The sequence below is a fragment of the Pseudophryne corroboree genome, chromosome 2 (assembly GCF_028390025.1).
Source record: "Pseudophryne corroboree isolate aPseCor3 chromosome 2, aPseCor3.hap2, whole genome shotgun sequence".
Classification (NCBI taxonomy): domain Eukaryota; kingdom Metazoa; phylum Chordata; class Amphibia; order Anura; family Myobatrachidae; genus Pseudophryne; species Pseudophryne corroboree.
Genome location: NC_086445.1, coordinates 432,924,640 through 432,936,323, shown reverse-complemented (window position 1 = coordinate 432,936,323; position 11,684 = coordinate 432,924,640). Strand labels below are relative to the sequence as shown.

At 44.3% G+C, this 11,684-nt stretch overlaps 1 long non-coding RNA gene across 1 annotated transcript; it reads right to left on the bottom strand.

Annotated features, from left to right (window-relative positions):
* Positions 1-5,603: 5,603 nt before the first annotated feature.
* LOC135050858 (uncharacterized) lies at positions 5,604-9,084 on the bottom strand. The gene is made up of 3 exons (XR_010241877.1): positions 8,707-9,084; positions 6,112-6,220; positions 5,604-6,023 (listed from the first exon to the last, which is right to left on the bottom strand). It is a non-coding gene; the product is annotated as an uncharacterized LOC135050858 (long non-coding RNA).
* Positions 9,085-11,684: the final 2,600 nt, after the last annotated feature.

The following is an 11,684-nucleotide window of genomic DNA, read 5'->3' as shown; positions in this document are numbered from 1 at the left end:
TACAATATTTTTAATAACTTTGTGTATTAAACAAAGTTTGTGTACACTGAGTCATCAAAAAACAAAGGTTTCACTATCTCACTCTCACTCAAAAAAGTCCGTATTTCGGAATATTCCGTATTTCGGAATATTTGGATATGGGATACTCAACCTGTATGTATGTATATATATATATATATATATATATATATATATATTGGTGATGAGCGGGTTCGGATCCTCGGGATCCGAACCCGCCCGAACTTCACCTTTTTTTTCACGGGTCCGAGCAACTCGTATCCTCCCGCCTTGCTCGGTTAACCCGAGCGCGCCCGAACGTCATCATCCCACGGTCGGATTCTCGCGAGATTCGTATTCTATGTAAGGAGCCGCGCGTCACCGCCATTTTTCACTCGTGCATTGGAGATGATCGTGAGAGGACGTGGCTGGCGTCCTCTCAGTTTCTATGTTCAGTGGGCTGCAAATTGTGCTGCAAATATCTGTGCTCAGTGTGCTGCAAATATCTGTGCTCAGTGTGCTGCAAGTGCAAATATCTACGTTCTCTGCCTGAAAAACGCTCCATATCTGACTGTGCTCAGTGTGCTGCAAATATCTGTGCTCAGTGTGCTAATTGCTTTATTGTGGGGACTGGGGACCAGCAGTATTATATTGTAGGAGGACAGTGCAGAGTTTTGCTGACCAGTGACCAGTGACCACCAGTATTATACATTCTCTGCCTGAAAAACGCTCCATATCTGTGCTGCATTGTAGTATATAGTAGGAGGACAGTGCAGAATTTTGCTGACCACCAGTATAACTATATACAGGCAGCTGCATATGGGCGGCGACCACTGGAGGGCGGCACTGCACACTGAATGAAAGACAGAACGCTTTCTTTATCACCCTGCCTCGCCTCAGTTAAGCCAAGCTCCTCCTCTTCTTTAAGAGATCAGTCGAGGAGCAACCAGAGTTGTTGTGGGCGCCCACCGAGTCTGTGTTCAGTGTGAGTCAGTGAATTATGGATCGATTCCTTTCTACACACTGACTGTCCTTACTCCTGTTTATGCAATCCTGCCGCCCCCCCACCTCCGCCCATAGCATAGCACCCACCGGGCATAGATATACCTGCCCGCATAGTGGAATGCCCCCAACCGTTTTTAGGATCCCCAGTCCCGCATATTAGCAGCTGGCAGCTCCCCCCGCGATTGGCTCCCGTGTCATGTTGCCCGCTCCCCCCCTGTGATTGGCCTCCTCAATGTTACTCACTCCCCTCCCGCATATCTCCACCCCCTCCCCCCAGCAATTGGTCTCCCACGCCCGAATGTTACCCGCTGCCTCCCCCCCTCCTGCATCTTCATCTTGTTACCAGCCCCCCCTCTCCTGGCTACCGCATGTTACCCGCTGCCCCCCCCCCCGACTACCGCATGTTCCCACTGCCTCCCCCTTCCAGCATCGTCACCAGCTCTCCCCCCCCCCCCCGCAATTGGTCTCCCGCTCCCGAATGTTACCTGCTGCCTCCCCCCTCCTGCATCTTCATCTTGTTACCAGCTCCCACCCCCCGGCTACCGCATGTTATCCGCTGCCTCCCCCCTCCAGCATCGTTACCAGCTCTCCTCCCCCCCCGCAATTGGTCTCCCACTCCCGAATGTTACCCGCTGCCTCCCCCCCTCCTGCATCTTCATCTTGTTATCAGCTCCCCCTCTCCTGGCTACCGCATGTTACCCGCTGGCCCCCCCCCCCCTCCAGCATCGCAATTGGTCTCCGGCACCCGAATGTTACCGCTGCATCCCCCCTCCTTTATCTTGTTACCAGCCCCCCCTCCCCGGCTACCGCGTGTTACCCGCGCCCCCCCCCCACCCCCCCCTCCAGCATCGCAATTGGTCTCCTGCTCCGGAATGTTACCCGCTGTTATGACAAGCTTCAAAACATCAAAGATTACATCAAAGGTGATACAAAAAGTAGGGTCTGTATAGTTTGTGTGTGTCAGTAAGTGGTGTCTATGTGCATTTGTGTCAGTAAGTGGTGTGTGTGTTTGTGTCAGTAAGTGGTGTCTATGTGTGTTTGTGTCAGTAAGTGGTGTGTATGTCAGTAAGTGGTGTGTGTGTGTGTGTGTCAATAAGTAGTGTGTGTGTGTAAGTTAGTAGTGTGTATGTCAGTAAGCATTTGTGTCAGTAAGTGGTGTCTGTGTAGTGTGTGTCAGTAAGTTGTATCTTTGTCAGCAAGGGGTGTCCATGTACATTACATGCCAGTAAGTGGTGTCAGTAAGGGGTATACTGTATATCACTAAGTAGTGTGCGTCAGTAAGGGGTATATGTCAGTAAGTATCTGTGTCAGTACATTTTTGTGTCAGTAAGGTATGTCTGGGTATGTACTGTATGTGCCAATAACTGGGGCAATATTTACTAATATTCATGTTTGAGTCGGTTTGTGTAGTGTTTAAACTCGTTTTGTATCGGGTGCATTTTCATGCAACTTTTTGAAACTATATACGCAAAGTTACGAAGCAGTCGACTTTATGGTTTTCGTGTTTTCCGATGTCGATGCCAGTTATTTTTTTTTTGGACCATTCTCGGCCGTCATTGTCATTTGCGCACGTCTTTTGGTTGTTTTTACCGGTATTTTTTCTAAGTTAAATGCGGCAGGGTTTTTTTAAGACCCCGGCCGCATTTTCACTTTTAGTTTAGTTTTTCATCCCCGTTCGTGATTGATTGTGTTTCAGATGTAGGAGTGTCTGTGCGCAACCATATAAATACGCCCCAAACCGTCCGCACCTCGTGGGTTTAGTTAGTGGTGAGGAGGAGGGAGGTTGTGCTGTGGAGGTAGGTGAATTTGTGGTTTGGTGAGGAGTGTTGGTAGCGATTTCTGAGTGTGGTATTGTGTTTGAAAGTCGTCTTGTCATTCTTGTAGTCTTGTTTTTTGTGTTTTTTTCTCATTTTTTGTCCAAGTTATTTTTCTTTATAGTCCCTTGTCAGTGTTTGTGTGTGTGTGTGTGTGTGTGTGTGTGTGTGGATGTGTGTGTGTGAGTTGTGTAGTGGTAGTGGAGGAGTGTGTTGTTTGTCTATTTTTTTTTCTGTGTTAAGTGTTTAGACACACAATTATGTGTGACTCAGAGGTGGGTGAGGTGGTGGGTGTGAGTGACTGGGAGGAGGTCGGTCAGGTGGAGGAGGTGGGTGAGGTTGCTGCAGCAGCCTCAAGTGACAGTGATAGTGACAGTCAGACAGCTCCGCAGCCACGCACCACTACTAAGACTGGGCGGAATGTAAAGTTTAGTTTTGCTGAAAATGTGGCATTGGTTCGTGAGCTGATGAAGTATCAGCGGCAGCTATTTGGGCCTGAGTCCGCCAAGGTGCCAACACGGAGGAAGACGGTGTTGTGGGCGAAAGTTGTTGCTGCTGTCAATAGTGAGGGGGTGGTCAAGCGGACGGAGGACACGTGCCGCAAACGGTACTATGACATAAAGCGACGTGTCAAGTCCAAAATGGCCAAGGAGGCGAAGTCGGCTCGAAAAAACGGTGGTGGCCAGCCCTATATTGCAAGATATCTGGAGTATGAGAAGCCCATGTGGCGTATAATACCTCCTGAAGTAGTCTCTGCAACCCATGTCCGGGATTCAGATAGGCCCAGGAAGAATGGTGAGCATGTGTATTTGCATTAACATTCTATGACCTTATTTTTTTTTTTTTAAATGTGTGTCATGTCAAGTTGCATATTACTCCCATCTTCAAGTGTGTGTCAGCAAATACATTGTTTTGGGTAATGTTTTATACAAAAGCCAATGTAACATCTTACTTTATTGTATGTCATGTGTTTTTTCCCAGTATATTTTGCATGTGTAGTTTGGACTTGGTGTGTCATTGAATTGTCCTGCAATAATGTTTTCCTTTTGGACATTTTTTGTTTTTTAATTTGGACTATGTTTTATATTTAGGTTACCCATTTGCAATGTATCAAAAACAGTGGTTGTCATGTTAGAGGCTGGAGTAGTGGAAAGTGGTTTGGAAACCAAGTACATGTGTAATGTCATTATTACAGAATGTCATATTTTTTATTTAAAAACACTATTTATTTGTTCAGTTTGAGTTTGTATTTGTACTGTGACACAACACTGCAGTGTAATTTTTTAATTTGTTTTTTTTTTTTGGTTTGGCTCATATAGTGGTAATGTGTGTTTGGAGTGCCACATCACAGAGCAATTTATATATTGCATCTGTAATATTTTTCCTTTCATTACAAAATGAAGATGTGTGTGTTTGTGGTTGTTAACAGTGCCGTTTCTAGCGGCGGGCGAGCCGTGCAACCGCACGGGGCGCCCGCCGTGGCACTTTGTTACTCCTTATCGCCTCTCCCGAGCGCTCCTGCTCGGGGGGCGGAGTTTCGCGGAATGACGCGTTGCGTCGTGACGTCACGACGCAAACGCGTCATTCCGCGAAGCCCCGCCCCCCGAGCAGGAGCGCTCGGGAGAGGCGATAAGGAGATAAGCATGAAGGAGGAGGCGGCCGGCGCGAGGGACGTGAGGCGGCGGGACCGAAGAGCGGGAAGACGTAAGTATTCTCTCTCTCCCCCCTCTCCCCCTTCCTTCCCCTCAACTTGAAACCTGCCTGCCGCTGCCGCACTGTGTAAAATGGGGACACCTGCCTATGGGGATACCTGCCTGCCACACTGTGTAAAATGGGGACACCTGCGTATGGGGATACCTGCCTGCCGCACTGTGTAAAATTGGGTCACCTGCCTATGGGGATACCTGCCTGCGTACTGTGTAATATGGGGGCACCTGCCTGTGTACTGTGTAATATGGGGGCACCTGCCTGCGTACTGTGTAATATGGGGGCACCTGCCTGCGTACTGTGTAATATGGGGGCACCTGCCTGCGTACTGTGTAAAATGGGGATTTCTGCCTGCCGCGCTGTGTAAAATGGGGATACCTGCCTGCCGCACTGTGTAAAATGGGGGCACCTGCCTGCGTACTGTGTAAAATGGGGATACCTGCCTACCATACTGTGTAAAATGGGGACACCTGCCTGCCGCACTTTGTAAAATGGGGACACCTGCCTGCCGCACTTTGTAAAATGGGGACACCTGCCTGCCGCGCTGTGTAAAATGGGGACACCTGCCTGCCGCGCTGTGTAATATGGGGACACTTGCCTGCTGTAATGTGTAAAAAGGGGACTTTTTTATTTTTATTTTTTCCCCCCTGTGGTGGGTGTGATGATATCAGATGAGGCCATGCCCACTTTAATGAGACCACGCCCATTTTAATCAGGCCACACACTTTAGTCGTGAGCGCGCGCGCATGCTTTTTCTTTTTATGGCTATATGGGGGGAGGGGGGGCACGCATTTTTTTTTTAGAGCAATTGGGAGGGGGGGGGGGGCGCATTTTGAAATCTCGCACTGGGAGCCAAATTGTCTAGAAACGGCCCTGGTTGTTAATGTATGTATTTTTACTTGTGGCCTTTATCAGTGTCCTGTACATGTTTTCCTGTGTTGAACTTTCCATAGTGCATATGGCTATTGGACAATGTTTATTGTTTTATATAGTGGTTTTTTTGTTTCCGGTCCTTATGTTTTTCATAAAAATAAAGCAAGCATTTCTTAAAGAATAAATGTTTATAAGCATAATGGGTGGCTGTATCAACAATAGCATGAATACATGAGTTTTTTTTTTTACAGTGTTTGAAAAAAGCAGTACTACTCGTCCTCCAGTAACTCCCATCACATCTGATGATGATGATGATGCTGCGGAAGCAGGTAAAGTGTCCATTGTAGTATAGGGTATGTTTGTAAAGGAATGGCCATAACAAAATTTCACTTTCATTAATAGGTCCATCAAAAGAAGTCTGGAGCAGCAGAAGTGGGACTTCTGTAAGACATCACTACAAAAAACCTGTGGCAGCAAAGAAAGCAAGGTCTGATGTCCAGGGCCAACCACAGCAGGCTACCCCGCCACGAAGATTATCGACAGTATGTTCGGTCCCCCCACTCCAAATTTTGGATACACCTCCAAGACGTCATCCACACTCCCCTCATCTTGATTGTGAGTATCAAACTGAAATAAATGTAAACAATTTTAGATCGTAATCAAACTTTTTCTTAACCGCATTAAGTCAAAACACATCAAAAACTTATATACTTACCGAAGTAAGTAAAACATGAAATGGAATCCAAGCAAAATGGCCTTGTCCACATCCAGTAAAGATATGTATGTCCACTTGAGCCATACAGTAGCACATTGTGAGTAAGATGCTGCAACAGAAACTCATGTTTAATGTTTGCAAATAGTAAGGTTGTTTATCAAATTTTCACATGTGTGTTTGAGCTCACATTGCCAAATACATATAAAAACATTACTATGTTTGTTTTAGAAAAGCTATAAGGTAACACATTATGGATTACAATGTGTTTTTATGGTGGAGTATGTCTGATCTACAATAAAACTAAAGTGTTTGCTTTCACAATTAAGTAACCAGACACATTTGCCACAAACAGGCATATGTATGTATTTAAGTTATGAGTGATGATGTTGCTAGGCAGAATATCTGAAAGCAACAGTGAATGACATGTGTTCCATGTGTAGTGATTTGTTTTCATTTATCAAACATATGGATAGCGAACGGCAAATTTTTTGACATTTCAGCTTCTAGTCCTGGTAACAGCATCCCTCCGCAACAACAGCAACACAGTGACATGGAGGAGACAATCATCTTAGAAATGCAGCCATTAAGCCAAGAAATCAGCCCCCCAGCACCTGTGAGTACACCACCACAGCAAAGCACACCACCACCACAACACAGCCCAACAACACCAGTAACACAAGGCCCATATCAGGTGTTTTGGACTATTTGGGCTAGATAGCAGGCCACTAATGAAGATTGCCTGCGTAGGCAGACACAAATGTTTGCAAGCCTACCATGTCACCTCAGAAGAATAACCAGAAATATGAGTAGACAAAATGAACAAACAACCAGAATTGGCAATACCATGGAACTCATGCGTACAGACATTACACAGGTCATGGGCAACTTACAGCGCATAATGGAAGAACAGCACAGACTAATGGAAGAACAGCGCAGACAACAGCAAAGTTATATGAACATTTTTCAAAACAATCAAAAGATTCATGAAAGTTTATTCCGAATTGTAGACAATCAAAATGCTGCTACACGTGAACTCAATGCCACCCTCACTGACCTGAATGAAACACTCAGATCCATGCACCAACAGCAAACAATCAGCAGTTCTGGTACGACTACTCCAAATATCACGCCAGTCTCATCACCACGAAGACGCTCCACCAGAGCACGACAACATGACAGTGCTAAAGGCAAAGGGCAGGACAAGCAGGAACCCAAAAACATTAACACAAAACAAACAAATTTTACATTTCTGAGAAGTAATTCAAAATAGTTAGTAAGTGTATGTTTGGCAAAATATATATAACACTTAGCTCCTTGACAATTTATACAACATCATTAATTATAAGTGGTACAAACAACAGCATAAAATTTGTACGCACAGTTATTCTTTACCATCTTTGTTTTCTTTTGGAGGAGGGAAATGTTGTTGGAGCTGCACATACATGTTAGCAGGAAGTAACCATACCACCTGATTTTTTTCTAATCATTACTCTTTCTAGATTCCAATCATTCTCCTATCCTGCACACACAGTCATTGCCAGGCAGCCACATACATGTTAGCAGGAAGTAACCAGACCACTTGATTTTTTTCTAATCATTACTCTTTCTAGACTCCAATCATTCTCATATCCTGCAGCCAATCCACATTACAATGTGATTGGTAACTATTTTACCTTTCTTTTCTATACAACATTACAAGAATAACACAATTGAGTTGCGTAAAAAGCTTTTAAAATGTTGTCATTGAATTGAGATAATTCATTGCCAAAATGAATGTCATTATTGTTGGGCCATGTTTGTGTGTGTTAAAAATGAGTAATAATGTTATTACACATGATGCAGAAACCAAAAAATAAGAAATTTTTAACCCCCAAAAAACAATGTGTATAATAATGTATATATGTGGCAAACTGTGTATTTACTTACAAATCAGCAAGTTTACTGCAGCAAACATTACGAAATAAATTATTTTGGATGAGAGTAAGTTTGTGTCCCTTAAATATGATGGAGCATCACACATAGGGACACGTATTCCTCAAGGCTAACATATTAAATGTTGAGGACTGTTTATTTAGAACACAGGTTCTCAAACTCGGCCCTCAGGACCCCACACAGTGCATGTTTTGCAGGTCTCCTCACAAAATCACAAGTGACATAATTAGCTCCACCTCCTGTGAACCTTTTAAAATGTGTATGTGAGTAATTCATACACCTGTGCTTCTACTGGATTACCTGCAAAACATGCACTGTGTGGGGTCCTGAGGGCCGAGTTTGAGAACCTGTGCATTAGGACGTTACACACAATCATAAAGTAAAATACTAAATAAATTACTATGTGGATTATGTGTGCTTGTAATAAATTATCAGTGCAAGTTTACGAACACTTATCCAGTCTTAATGCCTGCCACTCATAATCTGTTGTTTTGATTTTTAAAATAAACACAATACACAGGCGACATTAGTTTTGCATAACGGGAGGGTATGTTTGTATGTCTCAAGGAGACAGACACATTCTGAGTAATGGTTTTTACAATAAAAATGGGCCTAAATCTATTTATGATTACACAACAAATGAAATTAGCAAACCAAACTTACCTTATAGTGAATGATGAGCTCTTGCCTAACCTGCCTCCCTACATCTGTACTCCAAGTATCACCAGATGTCTCTAATTCCTCTGCTTGCTTGCTGGCTGCTTTCTTCATCCTCCTCCTCCTCCTCAACATGTGGCAGATGTTGTTGCAAAACACATGTTATGAAGCAAGCAGCAGCAGAACACAATTTGAGTCACCATCGAGGGACTATACAACAAACGGCCACCAGACTTATCCAGACACCGAAAGCTAGATTTCAGCACAGTAAAACATCTTTCTATCACATTCCGCATGGACTTATGTGCATGATTGTAATTGTGTTCAGCAGGGGTATCAGGTCGGGACAATGGAGTTAGAAGCCAAGAGAAACAGCCATATCCTCCATCACCTAAAAGACAGATATAGTAACGTGATTCATGTTAAGATACAGCAACACATAAGTAACACACTGTGGGGCAGATGTATTAACCTGTAGAAGGCATAAGGAAGTGATAAACCAGTGATATGTGCAAGGTAATAAAGGCAGTGGACAATGTTCCTAAATGTTCATTTACATATTGGAGCTGATTGGCTGGTGCCTTTATCACCTTGCACATATCACTGGTTTCTCACTTCCTTATGCCTTCTACAGGTTAATACATCTGCCCCTGTATTTGGACAAAGTATACGCAGGCCTACACATATCAAATTACATACCCAGCAGCCATCCATCTGGCATTTGTCTGTCCTCAAACTTATCAAAGAGGGATGACTGACTGAGGATGAAGGAGTCATGGCAGCCCCCAGGGTAATCAGCAACAACACTCATTATTTTGAGATTTGGATCACAAACCACCTGCACATTTGTGGAGTGTTCTAGATGGCGATTAGTATATATGTGCTGCCTGCCCCTTGGTGGTCTCAGCTGAATGTGTGTGCAATCTATGGCTCCAAGCACATTGGGCATGCCAGCCAGCTCATAGAAATCTACCCTGACGGCATGCCACTGAGACTCCTGGGTAGAGAAGCAGATTGAGGCATCGATGTGGGGCTGCAAAACAGCCAACACCTGTGTGTATATTTGAAAGAACAATAAACATGAGATTTTAGGACAGAACTGTCCACCGAGAATAAAAAAAAAAAAAAGAAGAAGAAGAGGTAGTTAGGTATACATCACCTGTGTTAATATTCTAGAAAATGATGGCTGTGAGATTCCTATGACATCCCCAGACACAGCATGAAAGCTACCAGTAGCCATAAAGTGCAACACAGCCAGGAGTTTGTGCAGGCCTGAGACAGAGCGAGAGCGTGCTGTCTCAGGGTCTAGGCCCAGTTTGACAAGGTCATACAGACGGAAAATGTTGTTACGATTTAGACAGAACATCTGTATGACCATATCATCGGACAATGCGTTCAAGTTTAAACGCCCCCTAAAAAAAGAGGCCTGCGCAGCCTCCACGGAACCTGTACAACCTGCTGACCATGTTCAGTTTGTTGGCCCTGGTTACTTACAGGATGATGTCTGAGTCTGAGGAATCCCACAGCACACAAAATATCACTGGTCCACAGTCCTGCTGCCATTTCTGAGTGTAGGTGGATTGAATTGGGCCTAACATCCTTTTATAGGCATCCGTATTCAGGTGTGATTGATTTTTGAGTTGCAACACATGTAAACACGCCTGAAAAAAGCAGGTCTATTTTTTTGCCGCTTTTTTTAACGATTCGCAAAAAAATACGACCGCATTTGAGCACTCAGTGACTAACACCCAAATACGAATGAATAGTGAATTCCCGTATTGTATGAAATAACAGCCGCGTTTGACCGATGGTCTATTCATTCGTATTTCTGAACTTTGCAAATCAAACCATTACGAATAGTCCAAACACTGCGGAGATTGGTGCTTAGTGAATTTCCGGATTGGGACTTAGAAAAAAAAACACAAATTGGGCAAACTCAGATTTTTAGTAAATATAGGCCCTGGTGTCTATGTCAGGGGTATTTGTCAGTGAGGGGCATCTGTGACAGTAAGAGGTATCTGCCAGTAACTAGTGTCTATATCAGTTAGGGGGTGTCTGTCAGTAAGTATGTATGTATGTGCCAACAAGTGATGTCTGTGTCAGTAAGTGGTGGTAGTGTATCTGTGTCAGTAAGTGTGTATGTGTCAGCGGAATCTGTGTCAGTAAGCGTGTCTTTTTTTACATATTTTTTTAGAGGAAGATTTCTTTTTGACAGCAGTGGAACTTCTAAGAAGCCACTGCCACACTTTTACCTGAGGGGCGGGTGGGTGTGTGTAGTGTGAGGGGGGGGGGGGGGGCAGCAGGCAGAAGTTTTGCCTAGGGTGCCGAGAAGCCTTGCACCGGCCCTGACTATATATATAGCAGTACGGTACAGTAGTCCACTGCTCTACCTACCTCTGTGTCATCAATTATACTATCCATCCATACCTGTGGTGCATTTCAGTTTTGCACAGTTTGCTGACCACCAGTATATAATATATAGCAGTACGGTACAGTAAGCCACTGCTCTACCTACCTCTGTGTCGTCAAGTATATTATCCATCCATACCTGTGGTGCATTTCAGTTTTGCACAGTTTGCTGACCACCAGTATATAATATATAGCAGTACGGTACAGTAGGCCACTGCTCTACCTACCTCTGCGTCGTCAAGTATACTATCCATCCATACCTGTGGTGCATTTTAGTTTTGCACAGTTTGCTGACCACCAGTATATACTATATAGCAGTACGGTACTGTAGGCCACTGCTCTACTTACCTCTGTGTCGTCAAGTATACTATCCATCCATACCTGTGGTGCATTTCAGTTTTGCACAGTTTGCTGACCACCAGTATATACTATATAGCAGTACGGTACAGTAGGCCACTGCTCTACCTACCTCTGTGTCGTCAAGTATACTATCCATCCATACCTGTGGTGCATTTCAGTTTTGCACAGTTTGCTGTCCACCAGTATATAATATATAGCAGTACGGTTCAGTAGGC